Source organism: Chiloscyllium plagiosum, unplaced genomic scaffold, assembly GCF_037043375.1.
Source record: "Chiloscyllium plagiosum isolate Xiang-an unplaced genomic scaffold, Cpla_swu_hap1 HiC_scaffold_40, whole genome shotgun sequence".
Taxonomy (NCBI): Eukaryota; Metazoa; Chordata; class Chondrichthyes; order Orectolobiformes; family Hemiscylliidae; genus Chiloscyllium; species Chiloscyllium plagiosum.
Genome location: NW_028270178.1, coordinates 38,969,682 through 38,986,525, shown reverse-complemented (window position 1 = coordinate 38,986,525; position 16,844 = coordinate 38,969,682). Strand labels below are relative to the sequence as shown.

The 16,844-nt window shown below is 45.3% G+C and overlaps 1 pseudogene; it reads left to right on the top strand.

Moving 5' to 3' along the window:
• The first annotated feature begins 11,305 nt into the window (after window positions 1-11,305).
• On the top strand, window positions 11,306-11,484 carry LOC148138483 (U2 spliceosomal RNA; annotated as a pseudogene).
• The last annotated feature ends 5,360 nt before the right edge of the window (window positions 11,485-16,844 follow it).

Here is a 16,844-nt window from a genome sequence, read left to right as displayed (position 1 = left end):
TCTCCTGCCTTGGCTGTGTGTAATCTGGAGTCTTTTGCTGAGTCCATGAGGAAGGATGCGAACCTGAGGGGGTGGGGGAGGGTGTATCTATTCCAGGCGGAAGGTGAGGGGATGGTGGTGTCTGCAGGTCAAAGCCTCCCTGTACTGGAATGACATACAAACCTTAAATTAAGTGCATCCCTCCACTGCACTCTGTCCGCATTGTATTGTCTCTCTCTCCCTCACACACACACATATATAGGTGGTTAATACAATCCTCTCTGCTTCACTTTCTGTCCTTCACACACTCGTTCACACAAAAGTATTTCATAATCTCTCCCCTGCTAGACTCTCTCCGTACCACTCTGTCTCACTCACACAAATCGTTAATAATCTGCCCTCTGCTGTACTCTCTCTGTGTCACACACAAATCTTAAATGAACTATATCCCTCGTTGCACTCTGTACTGTGTTGTCTCTCTCACACACGCAATTTTGTTGATATCCTTGCGGTGCACTCCTACGCAAAAACATTTAACAATCTACCCTCTGCAGCACTTTCTATCAAACAGTCGGGCACAGACAAATATTTAAACTGTCCTCTCCTCTTCTCACTCTGTATCACTCTCTCACATGCAAAAACCATTCACAATATACCGCCTGCTGCACACTCTCACTATTTGAAAGCAAGCAAGCATTCTTGACCAGACTAAGCCGCCTTGAAACCTATCAAGGAGAGCGCCTCAACCCCAGCTGTGTGTCACTAAAAGGCAAGTGGAAAGTGTTGCATTCCAGATGCGATTCGATTGGTCAAACTACTTGACTTTGACAAAACAAACTTTATTCTTACAATACAGGTAAAATATCATCAAGAACAAAGATTGGTTTAATTGTAACTCTACCAATCAAAATAACACATTATTTTATTAATACTCATCAACTTTTCCAATATAGCAACATCTTTGTCAAACGCAAATTCAGCAAATCAGATCCCCCTAACTTGATATCGCCTCCAGGGAAAGGAAAAACCCCAAAACACGAACCCAGCAACAAAGAGAGAGCTCAACCTTTTGAACCAGCACAAAGGGAGAGAGAGAGAGAAAGAGAGAGAGAAAGAAAGAGAGAGCTGGAATTTTCCCCAAATTTCCAAATTCACCAACTGAAAGAAAAAATTCAAACTCCTAGGTCTGTGGTAGCCTGAATCCACCCACTCATGCTTCTTTTGCCTACATGTTTAATAAAAATGCTAGTTATGCACCTTTTGATTGCTACGGCAACTGCTCTGCCCAGGACCATAAGAAACCACAAAAAGGTGCGATCACAGCCTGGACCATCACGGAAGCTAACTTCCCATCCATGCACTGCATTTATATTTCTCACTGCCGCAGAAAGGCTCCCAGCATCATCAAAGGCACTTCCCACCCACCGCACTAGTACTCTCTTCCAAGCTCTTCCATCACGCAGAAGATTCAGAAGCGTAAAGTAATGTATCAACAGGTTCAAGAACAGGTTCTTCCATGTTGATATTAGATTGCTGAATGGATCTTATTTCAAATCTAATACTGATGTTTCTTTAGGGCACCTCCCGTGAAACTGTAACCTTATATGCTTCACATCCCTGCTTTTATACTCTCGTCCTTTTATACTCTCGTCCTTTATGCACTGAATCAGGAGAAAGTGAGGACTGCAGATGCTGGAGATCAGAGTATGTTGCTGGAAACGCACACCCAGTCAGGCAGCATTCCAGGAGCAGAGTGATACAAAGTACGTATTCGGTTCCTCAGCCATTTCCTTGCTGTCCACTGCTACTTCCCTAGCATCATTTTCCGGCAGCCAATGCCCACTTCTGCCGATTTTATGTGCTTCGTATATGTAAAGAAACTCTTGCAATCTTTCCTAATATCACCAGATAGCTTACCCTTATATTTCATCTTCTCTGTCCACATTGCTTTCTTCACTGTCCTCTGTTGGTCATTGTCAGCTTTTCAATTCTCTGTCTTCCCATTGCTATTCGTCACACTACATGATTTTTCTTTTGCTTTTGTGCTGTCCCTGACTTCTCTAGTAAGCCGTATCGCCTAATTCTCCTTTTGATATGCTTATATTTCCTTAGGATGAATTTTTGTTTGTCTCTCAAATGACTCCCAGATACTCCTCCCATTGCTGTTTCTCGGTCTTCCGTGTTAGACTTCTCTCCCAGTCAATTCTGGTCAGCTTCTCCCTCATGCCTCTGTAGTTGCCTTTATTAAACTGTAATACTATTACAAGGGGGCATAGCTTTAAATTAAGGGGGAGGGTGTAGGTATAGGACAGATGTTAGGGGTAGGTTCTTTACTCAGCGAGTCGTGAGTTCGTGGAATGCCCTGCCAGTAGCAGTGGTGGAATCTCCCTCATTATGGGCATTTAAGCGGGCATTGGATAGGCATATGGAGGATAGTGGGCTAGTGTAGGTTAGGTGGGCTTGGATCGGCGCAACATCGAGGGCCGAAGGGCCTGTACTGCGCTGTAATCTTCTATGTTCTATGTACTGTTACATCTCATTCCACCTTCTCCCCTAAAGCTGCAGGGTAAATTCTATCATATTATGGTCACTGCCTCCTCAGGGTTCCTTCCCCTGAAGATCCCTTCACAAGTCTGTCTCATTGCACAACACTAAATTTATTATTGTCTGATCCCCAGTGGGCTTCACCACAAGCTGCTCCAGAAAACCACCTGGTATACATTCCACATATTCCTTTTCTTGCGATCCACTGCCAATCTCATTTTCTCAGCCCCCACATATTGAAATCTCTCCCCCCCCACCCCACGATCACTGTAACCTTATCTTTCTTCCAAGCCTTTTCTATCTCTTGGTGTATCATCTGTCCCAAATCCTGATTACCATTTGGCAGTCTGTAGATAACGCACATTATGTTTTTGTTTACCTTTGCGGTTCCTCAACTCTATCCACACAGATTCTACATCATGTGACTCTATTTCATTTAATGCTATTGATTTAATTTCTTCCTTTTTTTTACTTGAAATGCAATCTCATTCCCTCTGGTCACTTGCCTTTTCAATGGGATGCAATGGATTCCTTGGTTATTTAGCTCTCAGTGCTGATCCCCTTGCAGCCATGTCTCCTTGATGCCCACCAAATCATTCCTGACAATTTCAGTCTGCACTGCATCCACATTTATCTTATTCCATATACTGCTGGGATTCATTACATCACCTTCAGTCCTGTATTGACCATCCCTCTATTCATTGTTATTCATTCATCCGATGTGTTTGAAGTTGAATTCCTAACCGTTTCCAAACACTGCTTCCTGTTTTGTGTGCAAGAGACTTTAATAAACTGCCTGAGTTCTGTTGTCTTTTCATTTTTTCCATATTTTCAGTACAGTTGGCTCTACCCTTACAGATGTTAATTGCAGCATTGCTTCCCATTGGTCAATGTACTTCTTTGAGTTTTACCCTTCCCTTCTCCCCCACTTCCTAGTCAGTGTGTGACTAATCTTCTGGAATTTTTGAGGATTAAACTATAAAGATGGATAAGCCAGAGCCAGTGGATGTAATATACCTGGACTTGCAGAAAGCCTGTGATAAAGTCTGGGACAGGACATTAGTGAGCAAAATTAGGACATATGGTATTGGGGGCAAACTACTAACTTGGACTGAAAATTGGCCGGCTGTCAGGAAGCAAAGAGTAGTGATAAATGGGTCCTTGTCAGAATGGAAGGCGATGCTGGTTCGATGCTGGGACTGCAGCTGTTTATAATGTATTAATGATATAGATGAAGGTATTAAAAGTAATATTAGCAAATGTGCTGACGACGTAAAGGTGGGTGGCAGGGTGAAATGTGAGGAGGATGTTTTGAGAATACAGGGTGGCTTGGACAGGATAGGTGAGTGGATAGACGCATGGCAGATGCCGTTTAATGTGTATAAATGTGTGGTTATCGACTTTGCTGGCAAGAACAGGAAGGCAGATTACTATCTAAATGAAGTCGGCGAGAGTGAGAACTGCAGATGCTGGAGATCAGAGTCCAGGTTAGAGTGGTGCTGGAGAAGTACAGCAAGTCAGGCAGCATGCAAGGAGCAGGAAAATCAACGTTTCGGGCAGGAGCCCTGCATGAGAAATGCATCTCATTCGTCATGAAGTGCTCCTGCCAGAAACGTCGAGTTTTTTGCTTCTTGGATGCTGCCTGACCTGTTGTGCTTTTCCAGCACGACTCTAATCCTGACTACTATCTAAATAGAGTAAAGTTAGGTAAAGGGGTAGTACAATGAGATCTAGGTGTTCGTGTACATCAGGCAATGAAAGCAAGCATGCAGGTACAGTAGGCAGTGAAGAAAACTAATGGCATGCTGGCCTTCATAACAAGAGGAATTGAATATACGAGCAAATAGATCCTTCTGCAGCTGTACAGGGCCCTGGTGAGATCGCACCCGGAGTATTGTGTGCATTTTTGGTCTCCACTTTTGCGGAAGGACATTCTGTCTATTGAGGGAGTGCAGCATAGTTTCATGAGGTCAATTCCTAGAATGGCAGGACTCTTAGATGTTGAAGGATTGGAGCGACTGGGCTTGTATAAACTTGAGTTCAGAAGGATGAGAGGGGATCTGATTGAGATGTGTAAGATTATTAAAGGATTGGATACTCTGGAGGCAGGAAGCATGTTTCCGCTGATGGGTGAGTCCAGAACCAGAGGACATAGTTTAAAAATAAGGGGTCGGCCATTTAGAACAGAGTTGAGGAGAAACTTCTTCACTCAGAGAGTAGTCGATATATGGAATGCTCTACCCCAAAAGGCAGTGGAGGCCATGTCTCTGGATACTTTCAAGAAAGAAATGGACAGAGCTCATATAGATAGTGAAATGAAGGGTTATGGGAATAAGGCAGGAACATGATACACATTGTGTCTGATCAGCCATGATTATAATAAATGGTGGTTCTGGCTCAAAGGGTTGAATGGCCTACTCATGCACCTTTTGTCGATTGACTATTGTCTATAAAATCCGGTTGATCACCCTATTCGCTAGGACACTGGCCCCAGCTCGGTTCAGGTGGAGGCCATAACAATAGTACTGATCACTCCTGTTCCAATATTGATGCCAGTGCCCCATCACTCTTTTAGCCAGATGATTACTTCCCTTATTCTCACATCTCTGTGCCAAGTGAATTTAGCTGAGACAACAATCTGGAGATTATGACCCTTGAGGACCCTTGATTCCGAGTTCCTGAAAATCCCTAAACTGCTCCTCTTGCCTTGCCTTGCTTATGTTGTTTGTCCCGATGTGGAATACTGAATCCTCCTCCTCCCTCTCCAATATCCTTTCAAGCCGGTCCGAGGTGGCATTGGGCAGGTAACATACCATGTGGGACTCTCAATCCTGCTTTCAAAGGATACTATTTATTTCCCTAATTATGGAATGCCCTACAATTACCCAATTGTCGACTTGCTCTCCTCTCTTCAATGTTTTCTTGTCCCACGATGCTGTGGTCAGCTGGTCCATCCTTTCCACAGCTCAATTCCTCATCTGCACAAGGAGCAAGTACTCTATGACTGTTGGATACGGTTAAGAGCTGAGTCTCCTCTTTCTGGATCCCTCTATGTGCCTCACTTGCAGTCACACCCGGCTGTCCATTGTCACTGACTGGATTTGTGGTCATTAATCTACCAGGTGTGACTGCCTCTTGAAACAAAGCACTCAGATACCTTCCGGATGTGCTGCAGTGTTTGAAGCTCATGTTTCAGCTTATCAATTCTGAGGCAGATTCAGGGTCCTTTTGTATGGAAAGTGAATGTGATATAAAAAATATACCACAGAATTGTGAACAGTAAATTGCATTCACAGTAATTTTGGACTCTTTCATATTTGGCAATACACAATTAGGAAAATTACTTGGAGGAGAAAGTATCACGACTTTCCCCATTGTTGAGGATAGAGATATCCATGACATTGGTATAAAATACTAGATTGAATGACCTACTGTCATCTTCAAATAGATATCTGAGTGGATTATCTTCCAGATCTAATCTGAACCACAAATACCTGTCTCCAAATAATTTTACTTGCTCTATGTAATGTCAAGAAACTACAAGAAATACGAATTGCTCCAATTGCCCTGAGTCAAGCAAAAGTTTCAGATTTGTTTGAAGCGCAGTTTGTGGTCCAAAGCCAGCCGCATCTGTAATTGAGCTGCTCCAGTATTGCTCCAACTTTGTAAGAGGTAAGAAGTCAATGTCAAGACGTAAATATATCATAACAACCTACTTAACACACTCTCAGTTTGATCCCACCGTGGCCACACACGCCCTGAACTCACTGCAGTCTTGTTACAGCAGACCATGGTCAAAGAAACTGAGAAGGAAAGGCAAGAGAGAGAGAGCTCTTTGCAGAATTTCATCGAATACAGCTGAATGAGCAGCATTAAAAGCAGCCAATGGGAATCAAGGAATACATCTTCCACTGATGAGAGTTATCCATATCACAAAGGGATAAAGGGTTCTGGAGCCAAAGGCCTATCATCTCAGCAGTATAGATTTAGATTAAATTAGATTCCCGACTGTGTGGAAACAGGCTCTTCGGCCCAAAAAAGTCCACACCAATCTTCCGAACAGCACCCGACCCAGACCCATTCCATTACATTCACCCCGACTAATCCATCGAGCACTATGGACAATTTAGCATGGGCAATTCACCTAACCTGCATATCTTTGGACTATGGGATGAAACCGGAGCATCTGGAGGAATCCCACGCAAACACGGGGAGAACGTGCAAACTCCACACAGACAGTTGCCCGAGGCGGTAATTGAACCCAGGTCTCTGGCGCTGTGAGGCAGTAGTGCCAATCACTGAGCCACCATGCTGCCCAATTCCGTGGTAATTCCTCATAATCACCTTCAACTCCTCAACATGGCCAATTTTTAGTTTGGCCAATCATCTTCTATGTACAATGAGGGCAGAAGTGTGCGTATATCCAATCAGTTGCCTAACATGCATCATAACTTTCAGCTACTCAGACACTGTAGCAATCCGTGACAACATTCGAAAAATTTCAGGCTTGAGATGTAAAGTGGCAAGTGGTATAAAAGACAATATCAAGAAGAAAGAATCCAACTAATCACACTTGCTATTCAGATACATTTCCATAAATCTATGGCTATCAATATCGTGGAAGCAAGACTTGAGCATAAACGAAATTGGGCAAATTTCATTAATACTATTGGAGGGGCCACCACCTATGCGCAGATGGCCGGGGGTGGCAGTGCGAGCCGTGGACCACAAAAGGCCAGCAAGGTACCACAACCCAGCATGGCAACGCTGTCTGGGGGCACCCAGAAGGATTGAGCGGAGCAGATGGTAGCCATCGGGGAGGAGCAGCAGCCAATCCAAGCTCCCACAGAACAGATGCAGAAAATGGAGGAGGAGCAAACCACGGAGGCAGAGGACTGAATTCTTGTTAAAAACAAGAGGACGAAACCTGGCCAGACCCCTAAAGCCACCCAGCAAAGGGGGAAATGACAGTTGCATGAGAAGGATATAGGCAGCTCTTCAGATGGTGAGGACGGGCATAAGGAGGGTCGTCACAAGAGGAAGAGACAGAGTGCTGCGAAGAGAAAGGAGGGAAGCATCCCTCAAACATGAAATGACGAACTCTTTGACGGGGCTGGTAAAGACCACACCCCACACAATGAGAACCAGGAGGGACCGACCTCCCCACAGCTCCAGGTAACTGAGAGCAGCGATGTTCGGACAGGCCCGCTGTCAGACAGAGAACGGGACTGTGCGAACTCTAGTCCCATCCCGAAGATACCAGAGCAGGCAAATCCCTGCTGTGTGGAGCCGAACATTTACCTCAGCCCTGCGAGTATCCAGCAGATCGTTTTCACCACAGGAATGCAGATAGCTACCCCAGAGAGGCAGGACAAGCAGGAAATGGACACTAGCAACCTCATAAACTGTTAAAATGGGCATAAACATTGCCGCTGTTAATGTGTATGGCATTAAATGTTTCTATGCTGGCCTTCCTGACCAACTTTGAAGCTGATGTCCTGTTTCTGCAGGAGTATGGCATACCGCACCTACAGTCGAGCTCGCGGGCCCATGGGCTGTCAGGTTGGTCGGAAGGCAACGATAGCCGCGCCTCCGTACTTGGGTATCCTGTTGCGAGGAGGCAACTTCGCCATCTCCGAGGTTAAGGAGGTGGCGGGCGCCTCCTCGTTGCTGATGTCATATATAGAAATGCTCCCCTGAGACTGATGGATGTGTACGCTCAACGGGTAAGAGTGACGCTTTGGCCGTCCTGCAGCAGCTTCTACTGTTGCTGGCTACGTCCAGGTAGGTCATTCTAATCGGAGATTTCAACTGTACCATTGATGCAGATGGACGATCTGGCGGGGGGACAGTAAACTGGACACCACGTCCAGAGTCCTGATGGAAACGGTCAAAGATGCCAAGCTGCACAACGTCTTCAGTACCCCCGCAGGCGGAGCGCAGCATAGATATACCTGGTCACAGAAGGACGGGTCTATCCGCTCAAGGATAGATGACCTGTTTGTGTCCAGAACGGTCCCGGTCAGGTCCACCGTTGTCAAGCTGGAGTTCTTGTCTGACCACTGCTGGCTGCCTGTCACCTACAGGATGAGCAGCGTTCTGGTAAGGGATCGTGGAAATTGAACACCAAGCTGCTGACGCCGGGAAACATTGAGTATCTCAAGAGGGATTACGCAGTTTGGAGAACCGTGAAGCCCCTGTTTTAGTCTCCACCGGACTGGTGGGAAACAGTAAAAGGGAACATCAGCAGGTTCTTCACCCTCAAAGGTGTTCAGGAGGCGAGAGATAGGCGGGGAAAACTGTCCCAACTCCAGGAAAGTATACAGAACCTGCTCCTGCTGCAAACAATGAGGTTTGATGTCACGGAGGACCTCTAGGAGGTGAAGGGCCAGGAAGCCTCGCTCTTTGCCTCGGAGGCCTCCAAGATAATTATCAAGACGTGCTCACGTTTCTTCTTCCAGAAGGTGCACAAAGAGAGCTCCGTGCTCAGCAGCCTGAAGGAAGAAAATGGCATGGTAACGTTATCACAGGCTTGGTAACATCATCTCAGGCTTAGTGACATCATTTCAGGTTGACGTAATGAGGATCAGCAAATCCGTCTATGCTAGCGTGTATGACTCGAGGCCAACTAACAGTGCGGCCTCGCAGTCGTTCCTGTCCTCTATCACGGAGGTCTGAGACGACAGAACACGGGAGACGCTGGAACAGCCGCTATCTCTGGATTAGCTGTCCAAGGCCCTCGATTTCTTCTGAAAGAATAAAACTCGCAGAAGCGACGGCTTACCGGACGAGCTCTATTCTGCTCTCTGGGAAGGGATTGGCCAGAACCTCCTGGAGGTGTATGTCAGTATGTTTCTGGCAGGTGCCATGAGTGAATTCATGAGGAAAGGTATCGTCACCCGCACCTACAAGAGGGAGGAAATCAGAAACTGGAGACCAATCTCAACATTAAATGCAGATTACAAAATCTTGGCAAAGGTCATTGCCAACCGGGTCAGGTCTACTCTGGGATCCGTGATCCACCCTTACCAAACCTGTGCTGTACCGGGCAGGAAGCTCGCTCAGAGTCTTGCACTCCTCAGGGATACGATTGCCTACGTGCAGGACTGGGGGTTGGACGCCTACCTCGTCAGCCTGGACCAAGAGAAAGCCTTTGACAGGATATCACATACGTAGATGAGAAATGTTCTCTCCAAAATGGGCTTTGGGGAGGGAATCTGTAATTGGATCAGACTGCTTTACAGCAAGATTGACAGTGCAGTCTCCATCAATGGGTTGAAATCAGACAGCTTCCGAGTCAGATCCAGAGTCGGGCAGGGCAGTCTTCTCTCTCCTGCCTTGTTTGTGTGCTGCATAGAGCGATTTGCCGAGTCCATCAGGAAGGATGCAAGCCTGAGTGGGGTGTCTATTCCTGGCAGGGCGGCCTGCAGGATAAGGCCACCCTGTACATGGATGATGTCGCCGTTTTCTGCTCGGATCCGCTGTCCGTGCGCAGACTTTTATGTATATGTAACCAGTTCGAATGGGCCTCAGGGGCCAAGGTCAACTGAGGCAACAGTGACGCCTGCTTTTCGGGAACGGGGCTGACAAATCCTTCATCCCCCTTCTCCGTCAGGACTGATCACCTGAAGGTGCTGGGTATTTGGTTCGGTGCCGTCGCAGTCACCCAAAAGTTCCCATTTTGTACGGAGATCAAAGCTGGCCAGGGTTCGAAGGGACTCGATGTACAAAGCTCTGGTCAACGGTAGAACAAACACACCAAATACCATCCTCACCCCGATGGTTACCTTTGTATGTGGTTGCATCAACCTGTGAGTGGATCCCCGGTACGCAAACCAAGTGTCACTACATACTGAGTTTCTACCTGTCCCCGTTGTTGCGATTGATGGACCTGGCCTCTCTGCCGTGGAACACTTCAAGTAGTTGGACCGTTCCTTATCACCTGTCCTTGGTAGAGAAATATTTGAAGAAAATCTCCTTTCATCACGAGTCCATCAGGAAGTGGTCAGCATGTAGGGTCCTTGAGACCCTTCACGAAAAGGAGATGGTGGATCCTGTCAAGCGGTTCCCTGGGCATACTGTCAAAGTCATTTGGCAGAATGCCTCATCACCAGAACTTTCCAACAAGCACCAAGACATAGCTTGGTTGGTGGTGAGAGGGGCTTTGCCTGTGAGATATTTTGTGCACGCCAGGACTCTGCCACACTACACGCTGCCCTCGAAGCGGCTGCAGAGGGGACGAAACTGTTATATACCTCCTTCTGGAATGTGCCTACGCAAAGGACTCTGGAGACGAATGCAGTGGTGTTTGTCGAGGTTCGACCCGATCCGCACTATGATGCGGGACTCCGTGCCCTACAGTCTGTTCCCCGGGTCTCACACTGACACGATCATCAACTGTGCCTGAAGGATCATCAACTCATTGAAAGCCGCTCTTTGGTCAGTCCACAACCTGATGATCTTTCAACTAAAGAAGCTGACCCCGATTGATTGTTGTGGACTGGCACATCCCGAGGTCCAAGACTATGTGTTGAGGGACGCGCTGAAGCTTGGCTAGCTGTGGCCAATGCAAGGTGGGGAAAGACTGCCGTGCAACATTTGCCTGCCAAAGACCAGGGGGCCCACACAGTAAGCGAGCTCCACTGATGCCTCAGCTAAATATATGGACAGTAATGGTACAGACCTGTATATATGAATGATTACTCTATCTCTGTATGCAAAGAGATGGAATGTTTGCGTTTGTATGGCATGACTAATTGTACAGATCATCCAAATGTTTTTTAAATATTTTATATTTTTGAAATAAAATAAAGTTCTTGTCAGATTTTTTTAAAATATCTGATATGTTCCTGATTTATGGACTGAATCCGATTTTTGCAGAAAGGAGTTGGATTAGTAGCTTGCTACATCAACTTCGCGTATGGTCAGTATTGCAGTATTTCTGGGAATGGTGCACTCTTTATTAAAAAATCCGAAAAGCAGCTTTATTCATTCACTTACGTGCCCTTTAGTGCTTAATTACGCGTACACACATAATTTATGCAGAAGAAAGATAACATACAGCTTTTCGTTGAAGTAAGACTTGCTTTCGGGCAAATCAACTTTGTTCTAGATTACAATTCATCTGTCACGTTCTGCATGTTCAGTACTCACTCTCAATGTTATCACTTCATCCCGGGTAAATGCCGCCCTTTCCACCAACTCCCAACTCCGAACAACAGAAGTAAAACAAAGTTACCCACCAGCTTTACCTAATGTCAAACGGCATTTCAGAAAAGAAAATGGAGAAACTGAAGCTGTTGCAGTATTCAACAGTTTTGATTTTGATGATGAGGATGACTCGGGTGTATTAAAGGAGAGATTTTGAGAACGCTGTGAAGCAGGAAAAGATCTGAAGTAATTGAGGCCCGTAAAGCCAAAGAGATGTACAGCTCAGAAACAGAGCCTTCAGTCGAAATCGTCCATGCCAACCAGATATCCTCACCTAATCTAGTGCCATTAGCCAGCACTTGACCAGTTTCCTGAAGAAGGGCTTATGCCCGAAACGTCGATTTTCCTGTTCCCTGGATGCTGCCTGACCTGCTGCGCTTTTCCAGCAACACATTTTCAGCTCTTGACCAATATCCGACTCAACCCTTTCTGTTCAGATATCCATGCAGGTGCCTTTTAAATGTTGCTATTGTCCCAGCGTCCACCACTTCATTTGGCAGCTCATTCCATGGTTGCACCATCCTCTGTGTGAAAACGTTGCCCCTCTCACCCGAAACCTATGCTGTCTAGTTCTGGACTCCCCACCCCAGGGAAACGAACTTGTCTATTTACCCTATCCAAGCCCCTCACCATTTTATAAACCTCTATAAGGTCACCTCGCAGCCTCCGATGCTCCAGTGAAAACATCCCCAGCCTCTTCAGCCTCTCCCTGAAGCTGAAACACTCCAAACCTGACAATATTCTTGTACATAGAGTCACAGAGATGTAAAGCAAGGAAGCAGACCCTTCGATCCAACTCATGCGAGCCGACCAGATATCCCAACCCAATCTAGTCCCACCTGCCGGAAACTAGCCCATATCCCTCCAAACCCTTCTTATACATATACCCATCCAGATGACTCTCAAATGTTGCAATTGTACTCGCCTCAACCACTTTCTCTTGCAGGTCAATCCATACATGCACCACTCTCAGTGATAAAGTTGCCTCTTAGGTCTCTTTTATAACTTAACCCCCAACACCCTAAACCTATGCCATCCAGATCTGGACTCCCCCACCCCAGGGAAAAGGTTTTGTCTATTTATCCTATCCATGCCCCTCATGATTTTATAAATCTCTATAAGGTCACCCCCAGCTTCCGACGCTCTATGAAAAACAGCTCTAGCCTATTCAATTTCCCCCTATAGCTCAAATTCTCCAACCCTTGCAACATGCTTGTAATTTTTTTCTGAAGCTTTTCAAGTTTCACAACATGTTTCAAACAGGAAGAAGACAAGAATTGCACGTAATATTCCAACAGTGGACTTACCAATGCCCTGTAAAGCAACATCATGACTTCTCAACTCGTGTAATCAATACTCTGACCAACAAAGGAAAGCATACGAAACACCTTCTTCACTATCCTATCTACATGGGACTCAACTTTCAAGGAACTATGAACCTGGACTCCAAGGTCGCTTTGATAAGGAAAACACCCGAGGATCCTACGATTACGTGTATGAGCCCTGCTAAGATTGGTTTTCCCAAAAGTGCAGCAACTCACATTCATCGCAATTAGACTCCATCTGCCACTTCCCAGGCTATTGACCCAGGTGTTCACGATCCCGTTTTAATCTGAGGTAACCTTATTCGCTTTCCAACTTTGGTGTAATCTGCAAACTTAATAACTATAACTCTTATCTTTACATCCAAATCTTTTATATAAATGATGAACCCAGCACCCATCATTGTGGCAGTCCACTGGTCCCAGGCCTTAAGTCTGAATATCAAACCTCAACCACCACGCTCTGTCTTCTACATTTGAGCCTGTTCTGTATCCAAATAGCGAATTCTCCCTGCATTCCTTGAGATCTAACCTTTCTCATCAGTCTCCCATGGGGAACCTTATTGAATACCTTACTGAATTTCGTATAGATCACATCTACAACTCTGCCCATGTGAATCCTCTTTGTTATTTCTTCAAAAAACTCAGTCAAGTTTGTGAGACATGATATCCCACACATAATGTTTTTCAACAGAGTGCAAGAGCAACTGGAATCAATAGGTGTGTCTGCGACGGCTTTATTTTTTCAGTTCAAAGGCCTGTGAATTCAATCAGATTACATATTTACTGCTGTAGGACAAAATTGCTGTGATGCCACGAATGGCCAAGTCAGGGGCATATTACTCCGAGAGCCAGTCTAATGGATACTTGCGAAGGGGGCGAAATGATCCAGAGTTAAAGATGTAGATTTATCTATCCACAAAGTATATTATTCGTAGAAGAACACTGCAAACATTTCAATGCCCAAGACATGTCCTGCTCATGAGCGAGCAGAACATCTCTGCCTTTCTTTGGCTTTTTTGAACGTTGATGCTTCAGCCAGAACCGAGTAGAGTCATAGAGATGTACAGCACGGAAACAGACACTTCAGTACAACTTGTCCATACCAACCAGAGAGCCCAACCCAATCTAGTCCCAGCTGCAAGCATCCAGCCCATATCCCGCCAAACCTTCCCTATTCATGTACCCATCCAGATACCTTTAAAATGTTGCTATTGCAACAGCCTCCAATACTTCCTCCGGCAGCTAATTCCAAACACGTACTACCCTGTGCACGCAAAAGCTGCCCCTTAGGTTTCTTTTATATCTTCCCCCGTCACCCTAAACCTATGCTCTCTAATTCTCCCTTAACCTATGCCATCTAGAACTCCCCAACCCCAGGGGAAAGACTTTGTTTATTTATCCTATCTATGCTCCTCATGATTTTATAAACCTCTATAACGTCACTCCTCAGCCTGTGACGTTCCAGGGAAAACAGCCCTAGCCCATTCAACATCTCCCCATAGCTCAAATCCTCCAATCCTGGCAACATCTTTGTACATTTTTTCAGAACCCTTTCAACTTTCACAACACCTTTCCGAAAGGAAGGAGACAAGAATTGCATGCAATATTCCAACAGTAGCCTCACCAATGTCCTGTACAGCCGCAACATGACCTTTCAACTCCTGTACTCAATTTTCTGACCAATAAAGGAGAGCATACCAAATTCCTTCTTCACTATCCTATCTACCTGCGAATCTACTTTCAAGGAACTATGAACCAGCACTCCAATGTCTCTTTAATCAGCAACACTCCATAGGAACTTATCATTTTGATAAGTGAATGAATTTTGATAAGTTTTCCTTTCCCAAAAGTACAGCACCTCACGTTTATCTAAAATAAACTCCCTCTGCCACTTCGCAGCCCATTGCCCCATCTGATCAAGATCGCGTTGTAATCTGAGGTAACCTTCTTCGCTGTCCACGACACCTCCAATTTGGGTGTCATCTACAAACGTACTAGCCATACCACTTATGCTCACATCCAAATCATTGATATAAATGATGAAAAGTAATGGACTCAGCACCGATCCTTGTGGCACTCCACTGGTCACTGACCTCAGGTCAGAAAAACAACCCTCCACTATCAACCTCTGTCTTCTACCTTTGAGCCAGCTCTATAACGGAATGGCTAGTTCTCTTGTATTCCATGAGGTATAAATTTATTGGGAACCTTATTCAACGCCTTACTGAAATTCAAATAGATCACAGCTATCGCTCTGTCCTCATCAATCCTTTTTGTCACTTCTTCAAAAAAAACTCAATCAAGTTTGTGAGACATGATTTCCCATGCACAAATCCATGCTGACTATCACAAATCGGTAAATCCTGTTCCTCAGGCTTCCCTCCAACTACTTGCCCAACATCGACGTCAGTCTCACTGGTCTATAGTTCGCTGGCTTGTCATTCCCAGCTTTCTTAAAGAGTGACACCACGTTAGCCAACCTTCAGTCTTCTGCCACTTCACCTGTGACTATCAATGATACAAATATCTCAGCAAGAGGCCCCCGCAATCACTTCACTAGCTTCTCGCAGAGTTCTAATGTACATCTGATCAGGTCCTAGGGATTTACTCACTTTTATGCATTTCAAGACATCCAGAACTTCCTCCTCTGTAGCAACACAATTTTCAACATGTCACCATCTATTTCCCCACATTCTATATTTTACATGTACTTTTCCACAGTAAATACTGATGCAAAATACTCCTTTAATATCTACTCCATCCTCTGCTGCTGCACACAAGGGCCGTTTTGCTGATCTTTGAGGGGAACTATTCTTTGAGGAGAAAGTGAGGTCTTCAGATGCTGGAGATCAGAGCTGAAAATGTGTTACTGGAAAAGCGCAGCAGGTCAGGCAGCATCAGGGAACAGGAGAATCGACGTTTCGGGCATAAGTCCTTCTTCAGGATTCCTGAAGAAGGGAACTATTTTTTCCCTATTTACCCTTTTGTCCTTAATGCATTTGTGAAAACCCTTTGGATTCTCCTTAACCCTGTTTGTCAAAGCTATCTCATGTCCCCTATTTGCCCTCCTGATTTCCCTCTTACGTATACTCTTACTTCCTTTATTGTCTTCTCAAGATTCACTCGATCTACCCTGACAATACCTGACATATGTTTCTGTCTTTTTCTTCAGCAAACCCTCAATTTCTTTAGTCATCCAGCATTCCCTATACTTATTAACAGTTCCCTTCACCCTAACAGGAATATACTTTCTCTGGTTTCTCATTATCTCATTTCTGAAGGTTTCTCATTTTCCAGTCGTCGCTTTGCCTGTGAACATTAGCTTTTGACAGTTCTTGCCTAATACCGTCAAAATTGGCCTTTCTCCAATTTAGAACTTCAACTTTTAGATCTGGTCTGTCCTTTTCCATCGCTATTTTAAATCTAATAGAATTATGGTCGCTGACCACAAAGTCCTCCCCCATTGACACCTCAGCCACCGGCCCTGCCTTATTTCCCAAGAGTAAGTCAGGTTTTGCACCTTGTCCAGTAGGTGCATCCACATACTGAATCATAGTTTCACATAATGTTTCACAGTGCTCCTGCCTTGTCTGGTTGTTTATTGCAGACATACTCCAGGCCGTTTATCATTATTGTTAACGGTGATCAGTCAAGGGGCTTGACTGTCAGGCATTTGGAACAGCAGCTAAAGCAGCAAACACACTGCATTGCTTCAACCAAATGGTCACGTCTCGAAGCCTCAGGGAACCAGTTCTCAGTCAGGGCAAGGGAGACAGGATTCAGTCA